The following is a 16,917-nucleotide window of genomic DNA, read 5'->3' as shown; positions in this document are numbered from 1 at the left end:
TTATCCCTGCTTTCAAATGCATGATAAAGCAGACGTTGTTGTTAGAAATGTGGTAAACAAGCCTACAGACATTCTGTTCACAAATGTGGCGTTCATTTTCATTACTGCCCCACTGACAACATGAAAACACAAGCAGGAAGAAACTACCAATTAGCTCGATAGTAATTGCAGGATTATAACCACTTTTGTGATTGTAAACTCAGAGACATCATCTTCATAATCCAAATGACAATAGATTATCCTGCATATTGATGTGTTTCCCTTTCAAGTTAAAAATAATTAAACTTTATATTTGCATGAGCCAGGAACTGTATCCTTGTTTTATTCCTGTAGAATTTTTTTAAGGCAAAATGTTGCTATTGGTAATCTGTAACAGATGCTCTATAGGAATTTTGAAATCTTAATACAGTGAGATAGGCTAAGCAGCACATCAGGGTTATAATGTTTTACAGTGGGTTGTAAACTTCCTCAAAAGTTTAATTTCTCACAAGTGGCCTTTATTCCAGCATGAGGGGAATTTTGTCCACTTCTTTCCTTCCCCTCCCCGAATGGCTACTAATAGCTCTACCACTTGGATTCATTAGAGAGAGAGGATTGCTGTAGTTCTTTTTCAGACTTCATCATCTGGTATGAAGCATTTTGTTTCATTTACCTAACGCTTTTATCTCTCCACGCTCTTGCAGTCAGTTTGGTTTCTCAACCTAGCTGTCTTAGTTCTTCTCTGCAGGAATTCATCAGGCTGATCCTGGCATCAATTGGCAGATTTTTAAACAAAAATATTATTCTTAATTAGAAAACGATACAAAAAGGTCACATAGGTGACAACAGAGAAATAACAGAGTAACGTAACCAGGTGTTCACATAGTTAATGTTCTCTTCCCCGGCACCCAGATCTACACACGCTACCCAGGGTGTAAGATTTTGCTGATCAGTGAGCTGAGTATTTAGATTTTGACCCTTTGGCTGTGGAAACTAAGTTTGATTTACAGTGTTTTGCAAATATTTATTTCTACTTTCCATCTCACTAAATAATGTCATTAATCTGCTATTTTGGAGGAGTATTTGTGACAATTTGGCGTTTGATGGATTGTGCTGCATATTGTGTAGGTGGACAACGGGGACGGAGCAGAAGGTCTGTTTAAAAGAGTTCAAAGTTATTGCCAGTTGAGCCAATGGAATAGCTGTCATTTCATTTCAATAACAGATGCCATCCTTACATAAATATGAAATGATATGCACGCAGTCAGTCTCATTGAGCTGAATAAAAACATGAATTTAATGATCCCTGGTTTTATTTTTTTCTAGAGTCCAGTTGAGCTCTCACTGCAGTCATGGCAAAACTTCCATTGATTTGGAGGAGAATTGGCCTTCAATATGTTACGTAAACACATATGTAAAACACAGATATATACATACACGCCATATGTAAAATATGTGCTGTGTAATACTGCCAGGTGTTACGTCAGTTGCAAAGCATTTTGTCAACTGTAAGAGGGAGAAAAAAGTGCAAATGTTTGCTGATAGTTAAAGCATCTTCTTTACACCTTTGAAATTGTACACTCAAATACATGCTGCTGTTTATCATAGAGAAACAAATATATCTAATTAATTTGGATAATTGGGAAGGAAAAATCTGCTGCATAAAATTCCACTTTGTTCTTATGTTACTCTTCTGTATACTCCAGCATGTGATGTTGGTAGTTTTCCAGTTTTGGTTTAATTTTACTCCCTGACTCTCTGTCTGCACCGTAAAACGTTTACCTCTTTCTTTCTATCTGGGTGAAGCATTCAACAATAGTTCAGCCCCAAAAAGGGGTTCATGTTGATTATATAAATGTGTTTGATGGATTGGCATATGTGCTGCTTCATGCTATCTAGCCAAGCAAAGCTTTTCTGCCAGTTCCCACAATCCTGTCAACAAGTATTCAGCAATTCTTCAGGCTTAGTGGGATGGTTTGTGTGTGCAAGAAGCATGTAGGATTTGGCCTGCCAAGATTTGGGGCAACCCTCCCCCCATGACACTCAAAAGATGAAGTGCACCTCTGTGATGACCCAAATACATTTCTCTTAGCCCTAGAGGTCATCAACAGGGTTGACTTCCCTGGATCGCTAATAATTTACACCAGCTGAGGATTTATCCCCCAGAGATTTGTGTAGTGCAACAGGCCCTTGTGCTGGACATCAGGACAGGAATTAATTTCAACCATCATTAATAAGATTCAGTGTTAATAAATTATGCCTATTCCAGGCTACTTAAAACTGTGAGATGATAAATACAGCGTTTACGTGCTAAGCTTTGTAATATTTGGCTGACAAATGTATATGTTATGAAGGAATACATGTATTAAAATAAAAATGCTCCTAGCTTTCTTGGTTTGAATAAAGTTAAACAGATAATGACTACTTATAATTGAGTTATTTCAGTGGAAATAGCTTAGTCTTAATTTGACAACAAAAGCTTTAACAGAGTCCTGGTTTTATTACTAGCATGTCATAAGCTATTAACTACTACTTTGTGGCTCATCTTATTTGCCTGAGTCAGCTTTCTAACTTCCACAAAACCTACAGATTCCAGCAGGAGTTATTTGTTACACAATAATTAACTTGTTTGTGATGAATGGATGGAAGAAATGTCATGGCATTTTGTTTTATGTGTAAATGAAAAGCATTTGCATTCTGAAAAATTCCTGCTAATTAGGCTTTAAATAGTTTTCCCCAACAGGGCTGCAAATACTGTATATTGCCCCTCACTGCAAATGCCAGGGGCTTATATGTGGTATTAGGTGATGTGATCTGTGGAGCCAGAGGTTCCCTTGGAAGTGCTGCTCCTTGCTCTTTTATTGTGAGTCATTTTGGTGTAATCACACATTTTGGTCTGTTTTTGTTTTCGGGATAATAAACTTCCAGTCGTGATCGCTGAGGCATGGTAATGTTTAAAATAGGAAGTTCAAGTATTTTTCCTTAGGCTAAAACTGAAGCTTCTCAAAGCTGTAGTGTAGCAGAGGACAATTACTGTGCTGGTATCATTTCCTATGCTTTGTTAATAATTAATGTTAACTTAAACTGGTGAGAACATCTATCCTGAGGGGTTGGCAGTACTGAGATGCACTGCTACCCTGGAGACGGAGTCCAGGAGCAACCATAAGGGTTTGATTTTTGGGCTGGTGGAGTTCAGGTATATTGGGTGATGACTTTTTGGCCTCAGATGGGTAGGTAGAAGGTAGGCTGCTGGTAAACGTGTGTGTAATTTTAAAGGTTACTGGCAAAAGTAAATTAACACATAGGGATGGGTCTTTTCTATGCTTTGTTATGAGGACTGAAAGATGGAACTGTGTGGTTTTTTTTTAACATAATGGGTTTTTTACATTTAAAATTCATACATTGTTTGCACTGTGAAGACTCTGTGATACTTGGGGAAAATGACATCGTAGTGCTAATCTGTTTAGGCTTTTACACAGCCTGCATCACTATTGTGGCTTAACAGCCCCAGAAATTCAGTTAGTTTCATGAGTGGGGTCTGCATCAGGTGGCTCACACAAGAGTCAAGAGACTGGAAGTGGAGCAATTGAGAAGGAATAGGTTTTCTAGTGGAACTGTTAGAACTCATTGTTGTTCACGTCTCAAACTTCTATGACCTACTTCCTGTCTGCACACTGAAGGAGCAGTGATTTATCTACTTTGGTTAAAGTGGTATAGGTTTCTTACTATAGACACACATTAATAAATAAGTGTACTTAGACTGTAGTATAAACATAGTCTCTGCTGGGCTACATTAAGACATGCTGAGACCCTAAACCCGTACTGTCCAGCAACAGTTACTACTGTAGCAAACTATATGTTATTCTGAAAAAGAAGATAAAATGTAAATACTCAAAAACAGGAATAAAATTCCAGCTGTAACCTGGTGCTTACAGTGATGCATGATGATTTCTGGCCTAAGTGGCATATTTAAGCTATTCCACCAGCTTGCAGGGGTCTCCATCCAGCAGATGGGTCAAATGAATGGAAGATGACTTTAGATTTCAGAAAGATCTTCTGAACTTTTTTTATTCTCTGAAAATTTTTGGGTTTTGATTTAAAAAAAAAAAAAATTAATCCAACAATTTTGGAGTCTTTATTATTCAAGTCAACCAGCCACACTCAACTGGCTAAATAGCCATATGTGGTGAGTAATTAATGTATTGGAGCCACAGTGCTAGACAAAATTGACCTCTCATGGTCCGGAAAATTCTCTTGTCCAGCACTAGTCAGGTCCTGAGGGGCTGAATTACAGGGGTTTTGCCTGTTCTAGCTATCCCCTGTACCATACCTGGTTTATTGGGACCTTGTGGTGTTTCTAGTGGACTATGCTGCACACTCCCTCCTCAGTGTGCATCCAAATTGAAACATACACCATCCTAGTAAGTTATACATGGGTTTATATTAAAGCCTGAAACCAGGTGAACATCTGTTTAGTCTTTAGTCCCAGGACTCTTCCCTACATGTTGACCAATTTTCTAGCCTTGCATTTTGGCCAGTGAGCTGTTTGTTCTTTCACTCTGTAAGTACCTTAGATAGTCACCAGTGGGTTTATTTACTACTGTGGAGGGGCCTTTAAAAGTCTGATTCAGAAGAACTGTTGTTCATGGGATTATAGTGCAGCAGTGGAGAGCCTGTGTCCCATGGTCTGGATCTGGCCCCTGCATTCCACCCATGCCCTGTGGGGCTGGAGCATGAGTGGAGCCTCAGCTCCGTGAGTTGTGATGTCTTTTTCTTTCTCACTTGTGTGTACCTCCCAAATGATTTTCTGTTTTGGGTCAATGGCCCCTGATTGGGGGAAAAAATTCCCCATTACTGGTCTAGAGAAAGCGGGGGTTCCTTAGTGCTTGCAGGATTACGTTCAGTATTTTCATTGGATAAAATTTGTAAAACTCCAATTTTTCAATGGGTTAAAGAGTTACCCTTTATAAGGACCCCTCAGTGAAGATCACAAATTAAATTCTCAGTGGGCCTGATCCTGGACAATTGAAGTTGATAGGAAACTTTACACTGACTTAGAGACAGAAGGATTTACATCTGTATTTCTCTTCATGAAACACTCATGTGGGTACCAAAACTCAGTGATTAATTTTTTGATTGTATCTAGCTACTTCCTGACCCACATCAGACTTTTATCATCCAGTGTTGACATTTTTCCCTGATACTATGGGATCTTTTTTAAAATGATTTTTAATTGGCAGAAGGGCTTTGTGTAAATCAAATACAGTCTGCAAAGATGGATGCTAGCAGGCAAATGGTGTTTGCCAACCTTCCAGCAATGGTAACATATGAAGAGGTGGTAATTTAAACACAAGGGACCAAAATTCTGCTGTGCATCACCACTAAGGTCTAGGCATAACTGTGGTCATGATTTGTCTCACTGAGTAAAGGAAACATCAGCCTTAATCAAGAGAATGAAGCATAAAGATTTTGTTTTCAACAGAAGAAAAGAAAAACATCTTCTTTTTTTATTTTTTTTTCTCTCAAAATATTTGTCAGTAGTAGTGGCTGCTTTATTTCCTTCAGCAGAATCAATCCTGAGTGAATTCCTGTGAAATGCATAAAGTTGTCAGCTGAACAAAATTCCTTTCTGCGGCAGTCTTTAATGTAGTTCTCGCTTGTATTTGTCTGAAATAGAACCGCATTCATGGCCTCTTAATAAGGTTTATTTAATTTAAATTGCAAGTGCATGGAAGGAGAGAGGAGAAACAAATGTTTTGGCATCTGGGTTGTCCAGTCATTAGAAGCTGAAATTTTCTGTTAATACTGCTTCTCTTTCTTCCCAACACATCACATAACTCCACGATACTCTTTGCATGCCAGCCCATTCTATTGCATGTCTTCTGTTCCCATCTGGTGGAAATGCTCAGTTATTTCTGCTTTGCCATCACCATCAATGACTATTTGTTGGGATGGGTAAGAATGGTGTCCCTAGCCTCTGTTTCTGAGAGGCTAGGAATGGGCAGCAGGGGATGGATCATTTGATGATGACCTCCTCTGTTCATTGCCTCTGGGGCACCTGTCATTGGCCACTGTCAGAAGACAGGATACTGGGCTAATTGGACCTGTGATCTGACCCAGTATGGCCACTCTTATCTTCTGTCTCCTGCCACTGCTTGTTTGTCAGCCTTTGGTAACACCAAGAGCTAATAATAGCCAACAGAGGTTTGAATTATTGCTTGTGTTGGAGCTAGCTGCTACAATCCGAGTTAGATACGCAACAGCCTGTTAAAATCTCTACTCTTGTAGTAGTCATTTTATGGAAGGCCCACTTGGAGGGCTGCAAGTTCTCATGTGGGGCCTGGTGATCCATTTGTGTCAGCCGTGCAGCAGAAAAATAAAAAATATCCTTTCCATTTCAGTCAAGACCCACTCTGTGGCCGTGTCTACACGTGCCCCAAACTTCGAAATGGCCATGCAAATGGCCATTTCGAAGTTTACTAATGAAGCGCTGAAATGCATATTCAGCGCTTCATTAGCATGCGGGCGGCAGCAGCGCTTCAAAATTGATGCGCCTTGCCGCCGCGCGGCGCGTCCAGACGGGGCTTCTTTTCGAAAGGAAGCCACCTACTTCGAAGTCCCCTTATTCCCATGAGCTCATGGGAATAAGGGGACTTCGAAATAGGCAGGGCCCTTTCAAAAAGGAGCCCCGTCTGGACGTGCCGCGCGGCGGCAAGGCGCGTCAATTTCGAAGCGCTGCTGCCGCCCGCATGCTAATGAAGCGCTGAATATGCATTTCAGCGCTTCATTAGTAAACTTCGAAATGGCCATTTGCATGGCCATTTCGAAGTTTGGGGCACGTGTAGACGTAGCCTGTGTGTTACAGTGAAATCCAGAAGCATTGCTACCATTAAGGCTTTAGACATTTGCTTTATAAACCACAATTTTGAAGCAGTGTATAGATGAGGCTTAAAAACTTGTTCCAACCTAAAATTTGCTGTACTGAATTTCAGTCTACAAGCAATCACCCTGTTTATTTTTTCATTATGAAATTATAAACATAGTTGTTAGTCAAAGATAAAAAGCTGGGACTGCAAAAATTTGTCACTTACAGAGCTATTAATCGGCCAAACCAAACAATCAGTCAGTCCCTGCTGTGGAAAGTCCACACAAAGACATGACAGAGATGTGTCAAAAAAGCAAATAAAACTATTTCTTCTTTTGGAGATTAATGTAATTTGGGATTCTCAGCATGCAAAGCAAAACGACCGAGATATATAGTAGCAACTGCTTTTAATTAAAAAACAAAATTGTGGTTTAGTAATTCTGTGACTGTATAAATGTGGAAACCCAAACACTTGACTAAGCGGTTGCACTTGAATAAGTCGAAATCTGTATTGATTTAAGGAATAAAATGTAACAAGCTATTTATCCACAATCAGCTTATTCATAAATTTAAATAAAAGAACTGTGTATAAATCAAACCTAAGTGCTTGATGCTACAGACACTTGCTGCTGGGGACAGGCCTACTGTGAGAAGTCCTGTTGACTTCAGGGACTCTATGTTCAGGATCAGGCTTATGACAGCAAGTTATTACCCTCTGCTGGCTTTTCGTTGCCTTTTGGAATGCTGGGCTGGTTTGACTAATGATGCCAAATGTGCAGCCACATGGTGGCCCATCTCACTGTGGGCAGGCTGACCTGTTCATGTGATTGTCTTGTGCTCCAGTGCCATGTGGTATGGTTTGCAAAGTGCTCCTCATTAACTCAGACCTGTCTTGTTCCACAACTTGGATCAAGGCAACTTTCTCTTCATTGTTGCTTTCCCATATTTTTACCCACCTCCCTGTTTAACGGAAAATCTGTCAGCTAGTTCTCTAGCTTTCTTCTTAAACATATGCCAGTCCCAGATGCCTTCCTTATTGCATCACACTCCTGTCCTCAGGGCCACTGAGGAAGGAGGGGTAAAGCAAAGGGGCACTTGCGCCAGGGCCCAGTGATTTAAAAGGGCCCCTCCTGCTCCACAGCACCTGTAGTGGCTGGAGCCCTGCACCTTCTAAACTGCCACCAGAGCATGGCATGGCATGGTCTGGGTGGTACTTATGGCTTCCTGTGGGAGGTGTGGCGCACACTTGGTGACACTGAGGGATACCTGCTCTTAGCTCTCCCCCAACACCTGAGGCCCCACCCTTTCCAGAGGCCCAGAGCTGAGCTGACTCCACAATGCCAAGGATCTGATGAAGTCTGTAGCTGGCTCTGCCTGTCCCCAAACATTTTGAACTAATTCTCTACGTGCTGGTTTTCCATGGCTTTTGCAGGGTCAGAGTGACACAAGATGAGATCTTCTCATTAAAATTTCACTAGCTGGAGACACACATGCTCAAGAATGCCCCAGGTAGTTATTTAGGTTGCATGAATTGCACTCCGAGCCTTTAATAAAATGCCTGTAGAAAACCTAAAACCAGAAGCAAATATCTGCAATGTAAGTATGTCCTCCTAATGTGCACTTTACTGTAGCCCTGAAGACAAAACACCTCCCTGAGAGGGTGATATTGTGAGCATTTTTCTATTAATAAAGAATTGATATACTTGCACTTTCCTCATATTGAAATCCTAAATGAGTAGGGAAGACACACTGGGTTACGATGGTGTTGTACTGCTGGTACAAATGCATATGATCCCTGGGAGGATCTGTTTTGTGTTACAGTTGGTGTCTTAAGTGGGGCTCAGGTGAGAAGAGTGGAGCAAAGCAAAATATTTCGCTTCTGCCCAAACTGCAAATGAGACATTCAGGTTGTAGTGGATGTGACGTTTTGTATGCCAAAGAATGGCACGAAACAGTTCCGCTGATGTGAAGACTTGCAGCCCACATTTGTTTTTACCTGTGCCTTCTAGGCTTGGCCCCTCTGTGGGGTGCAGTGCCATGGCTGCAATCTGTTGTGCCCTTTGCCCCTAGCTGCCAGGGGTGCAGAGAAAGCATTTCCACTGCTTTATGTATCACATGTTTGCACAGCACCCTAGCACAAGGCCCCCCCCCCCCGCCCCCGGTTTTACCTCCAGGTGCTACTGTGATGTGTTAACTAGTAGTCATGATCCTAAAAGATGTGGCACTCTGTCAGCTTGCTCAGGGAGCTAAGATAGCTGCAGTAGTTCCTGCTCCACATCCTGTGTTTTACATGAGCAAGGATCAGTCTGTGCAGCTAGGGGAGATGGGAGCAGAAGCGAAGATTGGAATTGTGTGCTTGGGGGGAGGTGTATGCATAGGGAAGGCTGTGTTGAGCCCTTGCTCACGATCTTGGGACATCCTGAGGATTAGGGCTAAAATAATGCTGTATAAATACCTAGAGATAATTAGCTAATCAAGGGACCCAGCCTGTTCCCAGGGATTGGCCTTTGCCTGAGCCAGCAGTGCAAGACTCTTCCTTCTGTGTCCTTATGGGGCCTTGCTCTGCATTCTTTTCCTGCTCTGCCAGAGGCCAGGTTTTCCTTGATTTGGATTTTGGCACCATCCCCACAGCACGAGGTCTAAGGGAGAAACAATCCTGTCAACTTCCCTAACTTCTGCAACTGTGAGGAGTATTGGAGTTGGAGGGAGTGCCCTCAATGTTTGGTTTAGTGCATCCTTACTAGGCCCGTTGAGTCAAACAGCAGAAGATGAACTTCCAGAGTGTCAATGCATGGGTATGTATAGATGGGGCCGTAGTCTGCAGGCTGAGCTTCCTCTCTTGCTGGCGGGAAGGGGAGAGCAGTCCCACTACCTCCTGATTGGCCAGTTTGGATGCTCTAAGGGTTGCACTGATATGCTCTCTGAGGAGCAGAGAGGCAAAAAATAGCTGTTTGGGTGTTTTTGTTTTGTTTTCTCAGCCTCAGGTTTTTACTTTCCCCAAATCAGAATCAAAACCTGATCAGGGGATGATATCTGGATTGCAGGAGACACTATTCAGCTCAACATCCGCTGATGGCTGTGAGATTCAATCCCAGCCAGTTCCCACTGTTGTGTGAGGGTTGGGAGTGTGCATGGCTCTGTACAGTCAGTGGGAAGTACCCATTGCTATGGTCTGTATTCCTCCAGTGACAAAAGAGTGGCTGGGATCTTTGACACTTGCCAGTCTCTCCTTACATGGGGAATGACTGAGGCTCACAGAAACATATGGCAAAGTGCATTGCTTGTTCTCCTCATGACTTTATATTCTATAAGTTTGTAGTCTCTGAGATCCCAGCATGTGTTTCGCTACTCTAATTTGTGTGTCTTGTTCACCTGTTACTGTGTTCTAGAGCATCAGTGAGCAAACTTTCTAGGTTGCTCCCCACTTTTTGGCCCTGCAATTAGCCCTGCAACATGTCGGAGCACCACGGGAAGGGATGGAGGGGAGGCTCCACGGGGTGCCCTGAAGGGAATGGGTGCTCGGGAGAGGACCCCAGGAGGGTACCTCTTCAGTTCAAGAGCTCTGGATGCCCCACTGCATGACTCAGAACCTCTGTGCATGCTAATTGGCCCAGCAGTGGTGGGGAGGGTGTGTTCCCTTGGCAATGCAGGGGACGCACAGGAGAAATCAGAGGGCTGGAGAGGCAGCAGAACCTGCGGGGAGGAGTGGTGGTGGTGGGTGGAGCCAATTGCAATGAACCCCCCTTACAAAATGTTGCCCCCTCACTTTGTGCACCCCTGTTCTAGAGCATTATTGTGAGCAGAAGCTCACTACTCAGTTGTTAGAGGGGGGGAAGCTCCCCATTGCTTATGAGTTCTAGAGCAGTTCATCTGAGGGAAGCATGGGAATAGTGATTTTGTAGAATTTTCTTGCTTTCACTAAAAGTATTCTCCTAGGGGATCAGAAGAAGGCATCATTGCAGGTCTTGAAAATCTTACTTGTTCAAGAGCTAATTTTTGCTGGTTGCTTGCTTTGGTCCCCTGAGAACAGAAGGTTTACGCAATTACATGCAAAAGGCGACTGTGACACTTGTCTCCAGAAAGTTTAATTTTTTGTTCCTACATTACAGGCATGAGTTAGTATTCCCTTTGTTTCTTCTATCCTGGGACTGTAAATGTGTTTTCTTGTTTGGTTGACTCCATGTCCCCTTCGGCTGGTGATCATCCCGGGAGGATAAAGGAATGTGTGTAACTGACAAAAAGAGTATCTAGTTTTTGTTTTGGCTTTTAGTTTTTGCTTGTTTGAGGCTGAAGGAAAATGTCCTAAGAGTTATGAATATAATGAATGTAAAGACCAGGGTTGGGTTGAATGTAAGAGTGAAATTCTTTTGTCCTGACAGAAGGTTGCCATTGAGAATTTACCAGAATGCACCAAAGCATTTCTTGATGGAACAGCCAGACAGAGCAAGAGACTAAGGACAGGTCTACTCTAGACCCAAAAGTCAATCCTAGATACTCAATTCCAGCTATGACAATTGCATAGCTGGAATTGACATCGCTAAGGTCAATTTACCAGGGTATCCTCACAGAGGGAGGTTGATCAGAGAACTCCAGAAGATCGACCCTGACCTGAGTTGATCATCTGGTAAGTATAGACATACCCTAAAATATGGAGATTTCACTGTTTGTCCAAGCAAAGCTGATTGTGGGATTTTCCAAATGACTCATTCAAAGGAGTTATAAAAAAAGCTACAGAATGGACAGTTGTAGTATGCCATCAAACACAGTGCATTTCATTCCTCCAAAGGGAATTTGGCCTCCAGCGCCTGAGTAAAACCCTAAGGACTGTAGTAGAGGGTTTTGGGTAGGGAGCTCACTGGGGCTCAGAGATTGTGGATTGTATCCCAACTCTTTTGTGGCTGCTTCTCAACTATTTTTTTCACTATGGAATAGAGGTCACTGTCTTTGTGAATCCACAAGGGGGTGGGAATTTATAGATCAATACAATGCCCTTTCCTCAGACCCATCCCAAGCAGATTCCTCTGGACTGGTTTAGGTATTGTCTGGCACACACAGCCCCTGTTTGGCTATTGGCTTGCAGCAAGCAAACACCAGGCTGTGAATGATGCTAGCTCAGGTGGGAATCTTGTCAGATTTGAAAACTGTGCACTTGACTGGCCAAGGAAGGCCATGTGAAAGTGAATTGGTAAGTGGTGCTCATGACTCTGACTCTGTACTGAACCAACTTTCTAAGATGGAGTAGGGGTCAGTGTTTTATCAGAAGTGCCGCCTTTGGGGCGAGACACAAAACAGAGCTCCTAACCAAGTATGGTCTTATGTTGCAGCACATAGTAAGTCCAAGACTCTGGTGAGCTCCCATAGCATATAATGGCATTTTCCCTGTCTGAATTCTCCCTCCTTTACAAAAGGCTGTGTTAGTCTTGTCACTTCCTGCCCTACACTCCCACCCAATGCTGCTGGGTAGAATAAATTTTATGTGCACCAAGTCATGTGCAGATATTCGTTGCCAGTAGAAACCCATGCTGCCAGATGTGGGCTCTGTGCTAATGAGGTGGGTGAAACCTTAATCTCTCCTGGGCTTTGGCCCAGTTGCCCAGCTTATAGGGAACACTGCTGCTGTGTGCTGTTAAAGAGCTGCCAGGGTCCACTCTGGAGCAGAACGCTATTGGAGTTTCTCTCTTCATCTTTGTGAAAGGGCCACTGCACCACACTCTTCTCTAAGTGCCTCTGAATGTTTTGACTGTCATTCTCTTTTTCACCATAGCAGCGGTGGGAAATCTGCAGCCCATCACAGTAACCTGTTTGTGGGCCGCAAGGCATGTGGCTGACTTTGACTAGCCACAGGCTCTGCCCCCGCATAGTCCCAAGCAGGTCTGCCAATGGTATGTGTGTGGGAAGGGGAAAACCGGCCAGTTGCCCTCAGGCCTGGCCTTTCAAAGGGACCCAGAATTCTGGCCACTGCCACTACCAAAGGTGCAGCAGCAGCAGTGGCTGGAGCTTCAGGCCTCTCTGAATTGTAGTGATAGTGCTGCTGTAGGTGTCTGAGAGGTGGTATGTGGGGAGGGCAGAGCATGCGCTAGATCATGCCACTTCTGCTCTTGGCCCACAGAGCTGACCTCCTTCCCACCTTGCCCTGGGGCCCACAGTTCCTCTTGGTGCTGCTGATTCCCATTGGTTGTGGTTCTGTTACTGGCCAATGTGAGCTGTGGGAAGCAGTGGGCAGCACATCCCTGTGGCTCCTTGGCCTGCAGGTGCCACCCTCTATAGCTTGCATGGTGCCCCTTCCCAGCCCAGCTCTGTCTTCTAAGAAGATGAATTTAGCACTTAGCATGTTTTTATTTTGTTGGGATGCACTGATAAATGAAACGGTGTGCCTCTTGGAAAGTACCGAGTCTGTGCTCTGTTACTAATTTCTAGAAGTGCTAATGGTAGTAGAAATAGTCTTCACTCAAAGAATTTATAGTCTAAGCATGAAAAAGCTTTATGAAACAATATAACCAGTTGCTTTTAAAAAAGCTGACCAACTCAAGAGTGCATCCAAAAACATACATGAGCTAAAAAAGTCAATACTTTGTAAATGTCAATTTAATATAACCCCAGCTAATGAAAGTATCTCCAGAGGCATGAAATTTAATGCCTCTAAAATTACAGAAGTCTTTGAAGACAGCTTTGAAACTTATTACATTGGAAGGAGGGGACTGAAATGCTCGTTACCTATTTGTTGTTAGATGCTAACAATGGGTGCAGTGAGTCTATGCATTTGAGTGACAAGGCAATTTGATTTAAATTCTTCTTTGGGTATAATTCTTAATCAGTTACTTAAAGTGTTTATGAAATGTGTCAGACTTGCAGCACTAGGAAGTGGATGGTCCTATTTATGAGGAGAGTGACCCAGAGCATGTTGAAGACAATGGAAAGACTCCCAATGATTTAGGTGGGCTTTGGATTAAACTATTATACAACAGGACCTGCATGAGCAATGGCTGTACACAGGGATGGGGACAATCTTCTCTGGGCCCTGGGAAATGTGCCTGCCCCCACCCCAGGAAGGGTCAGGGCCTTGGGCAGAAAGGGGTGGGGTTAGGGGGCAGAGAGACTTCTTCAGGGTTGCTCAGACCAGGCCTCATAGGGATCCAGCAATGAGACAAAAGGCTGGGGACTCTGTCTGCTGCTGTTACCACAGTAGCAGTGAACCAGAGTCCCTGGCCCTTTGACATCACTGAGCCCTGGGGCAACTGCCTTCTTCTTCTCCATCAACAGCCCTGGCTGTACAATATTTATTTCTGGGCCCTGCCAATGAGCCCTGTTACTTTCAGGCTGCACTTGTATTGATCATTTAAATGTCTCATGCATACTAAGCTTTTTTAAATTGTTGTGTCTATTTCTCTCACATACACATATGTGGCTCTCTTAGAGGTCAATAAGAGATGCATGTATGTTTCTGTGGACCAAACTGGGCACTTGTTTCTTGAGCACTCTTCTGAGAACTTTAAAAAAAATAAAAAATATATAAAAAAAGGCCAGTATCGGTGTTAGTCTTTGAGATTCAGGCAAGGCATAATTGGTCTGTAAGCAACAAAGTGTGTCTCCAGAAGTTGGTGAAGACTCATCAGTTGGCAACAAGACCCTTGCCCTATTTGGTTTGACACATGACAAATAGCTGCATTTCAAATTCTGTTCTTTGCCCATTCAGAATCCCTTTTTTGAAAATACTATGGAGGTGTTAGCTGTTGCAATTAGGAGGGAAAAAATCAAGTAGACTGGCTTTTGTCTTGGACCAATACATGACTCCTTATTATGGGTAGCATGTATGCTGGTCATCTTTCATCATGTTCAACCAGAATGGATGAAAAAATCACTTCAAAACATTTTTCAAGAAAATTGTGTTCCTCCTTCTGTTGGAGGAGAGTGGGATTTATTTTAAACCCTGAAATGTTCATGGTAAAACTTGTTCCTACAGGCTTAATTTGACCAAAACAAAGATTGTTCCTCTTGCGTCATTGAGATGATTGTGTGCGCATTGGAGCCTTCTGAAAATGTGGTTCGTATGTGTTTTAAAGGACATCCTTTTATGCATCCTTTTCTCAGTCTTCAAAATTATCTCCTCCAACAGGCTGTCAGGATTACAAATGGCTGATTACCCTTCCCTTTGCTCTTTAACTCATCCAAGATCCCTCCTCAGACTTGGTTTCCTGAAGCATCCTAATGCTGCCAAACTATTGAGATGGATTACTCTCTTAATTTGAAATAAAAATATAAAGATGCAAGTATAAGGCCAGATCCTCAGGTTGCGTAAATCAGTGTAGCTTTTGATGTCCGTGGAATCAAGTCACTTTGTGTCCACTGCAAATTTAGACCATTATATTCCTGCTGCTTTTTTTTTCCCAGTAGTTCTAGGTTAAGTTGGTATTACTAACTGTTCTTCCTTGGAGTAATTGATAGAGGGCATCCTGGTTTCCAACATAGCTAATTCAACATGGCAAAGGCCATTTTCCTTATTTCTGTGTGTGGTGGATTAAATTACTTTGCTGTCTGGATTAGAGCCATGAGCTACAGTTTTACAGACTTGTAATACAGTATTCTTACCCATAACATCTAAGTGCATCTCCCTACTTGTTTAAAATGCTTTATTTTACTGCACATAGGGAATTTGTGTTGGCCTCATTATAAACATAAAGCTTAGAAGTATTACAAATAATTGGTCTGTCCAGTGAATACTTGGCAAAATATGTTAATTGAACAACATCACATAATGGGTTTGAGGTTAGCATGGGAATGGCATTGGGATTTGGTTTGTGATAGTCTTAACTTAGATCTCTTTTGTGGAAATTACAAAATAAAAAATACAGAATTCAATGGAAGTCTGGGGAGCTGACAGAATGACTGGGCTCCTGGGCAAGTTGTGGGGAGAAGGGGCCTCTATGCTCCTGGAACAGACAAGGCTTCAGGTGGAAGGGATGGGGCTGGGGCAGTCAGCCCTTCAGCATGGTCTGGAGTGTGCTGCTTTTCCCTCCCTCCTCCCACCAGCCCTTAGCATTGCCCAGAATGTAAGGTCCAGCGCCTGAGAACTCCAGGCCTTGTTGAATTGCTGGATCCTGAGGCAGTTGCCCCCTTTGCCCTCCCCTGTTGGCAGCCCTGATGGAAGCTGAGTTATGAGAGGTGTTTATGTGAGGTGCAACATTGTTTCTGAAGAGCTTCTTCTCTGGCATAGATGATATCCTCCCAAAAGTTACCATGGTTGTTAAAAAGCACCTACTGAAATCTGACTTTTTTAAGCATCAGACTCTGATAACTTACATGCAAGAATTTGAAAAGATCTGTCTGAGGTTCTTGCTGAACTGTTAATGTTGATTTTTCACTGAATCTGGGCACTCTGTGGAATTTTTAGAAGACTGAATGAAAACAAATTTTGTGTCAACATTTAAAAAGGGGAAATAGAATTACCTGAGTAGTTACAGGCTGTCAATCTGACATCCATTCAGGCAAGGTAATAGAATGGCTGATAGGGACTTAATTAATTAAGAGGGGGTAATGTAATAAGCCCATGTTGATTGGTGTCATGGAAAACAAGTCCTGTGAAACTAATTTGACTTTTTTGGATGGGATTACAAGTTTGGCTGATTAAAAAATTTGGTGTAATATATTCAAACTCCTGTGAAACATTTGACTTGGTAATATACTACATTTTGATTTTTTTTAAATAGATCACTATTAATTTGGTGCATATCAAATGGATTAAAAACTGGCTAAATGATAGATCTCCAAATGTAATTGTAAATAGGGAAGTCTCATTGAGTTGCTATGTTTCTAGTGGAGTGCTGCAAATATTGTTCTTGGCCTGTGCTGTTTAACGTTTTTATCACTGACTTGGAAAAAGATATAAAACCATTACTGAAAACGTATGCAGAAAATACAAATTGCGGAAATGGTTAATAGTAGTCCTCATCATTGATATAGAATTATTTGGATATCTCTGTAAACTGAGCTCAAGCAACTGGTATGCTCATCTCAACATGAGCTCCCAGGGCAATGCTATAGCCAAAAGTGGGAACGTATCCTTGGAGGAATAAACA

The 16,917-nt window shown here is 42.5% G+C and overlaps 1 protein-coding gene across 1 annotated transcript in view; it reads left to right on the top strand.

Annotated features, from left to right (window-relative positions):
- Nucleotides 1–16,917, top strand: part of CDH4 (cadherin 4) — a 769,032-nt gene that overhangs the window by 3,439 nt on the left and 748,676 nt on the right. The gene's annotated exons all lie outside the window — the stretch shown is intronic.

The sequence above is a fragment of the Carettochelys insculpta genome, chromosome 17 (genome assembly GCF_033958435.1).
Source record: "Carettochelys insculpta isolate YL-2023 chromosome 17, ASM3395843v1, whole genome shotgun sequence".
NCBI lineage: Eukaryota > Metazoa > Chordata > Testudines > Carettochelyidae > Carettochelys > Carettochelys insculpta.
The sequence above is the reverse complement of the archived record's forward strand: the minus strand, read 5'-3'. Positions and strand labels throughout refer to the sequence as shown.